Source organism: Etheostoma spectabile, chromosome 19 (genome assembly GCF_008692095.1).
Source record: "Etheostoma spectabile isolate EspeVRDwgs_2016 chromosome 19, UIUC_Espe_1.0, whole genome shotgun sequence".
In the NCBI taxonomy this organism is placed as follows: domain Eukaryota; kingdom Metazoa; phylum Chordata; class Actinopteri; order Perciformes; family Percidae; genus Etheostoma; species Etheostoma spectabile.
The window spans coordinates 18,323,545-18,324,748 of NC_045751.1; positions in this window are offsets into that span (position 1 = coordinate 18,323,545).

Below are 1,204 nucleotides of genomic sequence, written 5' to 3' on the forward strand. Positions count from 1 at the left end.
AAAACAGAGACCTAAACACACAGGGTGAAAACAGGATCTGCAGCTCTAGTACAACCTCAAAATAAAATTATGAACCTGAAAATGAGCATAATATGGGCGCTTGAACAGTTCCTAGACTAAAAACTAGGTTGTAAAACATTTGAAGTAAATTTGCCGTGCCAAGCAACTGGAAGTCTTGTTACATTTACACAGGTGCATATTCAGGTTTATAATCATATTCTTCTACAAGTATGTTTGCAATAAAAAGAGCTGTTTATTAGTGTAAAAAGAGAGGAACAAAAGCCTTTTCAGTCAAGGTCCAGTAATTAATGGGATGGAAATTGTGTTGAATTGGTTGACAACTTGTGAAATGTTCCAAGCATAAGACAACCTTTATCTCTCATTTCTCCTTTAACTTTGACTGGGGTTATTTTTTCATCTTGTTGGTTCTTTATTTGTACAATTTCAGAAAAATCAAAACTGTTAAAACCTCTAACAGAAGCCTTGAGTGTGTCTTCACCTTGGTACTGTATGTAGAGCATACGTTGCACATCCATAACAATATTACCGTTACTGTCTATGAAATGTCGTTCAATTTACACTTTCAGTGAAAATAGATCATTATGGGCCATTTATTGGGAACATCCCAACCTTTTGGCGTTAACAGATGACAGCCAGGAGGCAGGACTTCATGTTTCTCAGATGGCAACCTGTCCACTTTAGCTTTAGTGAAATGTCTAATGTCCATGACATTGTTGTCTTGAACTGTCCTTCACATTATATGATGATATGATAAAAGAAAATATTAATTTTAAGTCATTGCCAAATGCATTATTTCAACTGTCACCTACAGATCTTGCAAGATTAGGGGTGGTTTAAAATTTGTATGTGTTAGCTTGTTCATCAAATTACATCCTCACTCATCTTATGAGACAGGTTCTGCCCGTTTTCTTTTCCCACGCTCTTGTATGATCTGCTTTAAATTGTCTTGTTAGGTACAAGAAAGCGTTTCTGAAAGGCATAGATGGGTGGAAAGTAGTCTATATTGACGTTTTTTTCCGCTGGAATTGTTCAGGTGCCGCTAAAAGGTTCTGCTGGATATCCCTAATTTTCAGCCGGATGTCCATCACTTTCCGCTTCCTTTTCTCGAATGTGTTCACATTCTAGACTCCGGTGGATTTGTGAGGACTATGGTTAACTACTCCTCAGGTCTCTGCAGGGTAAA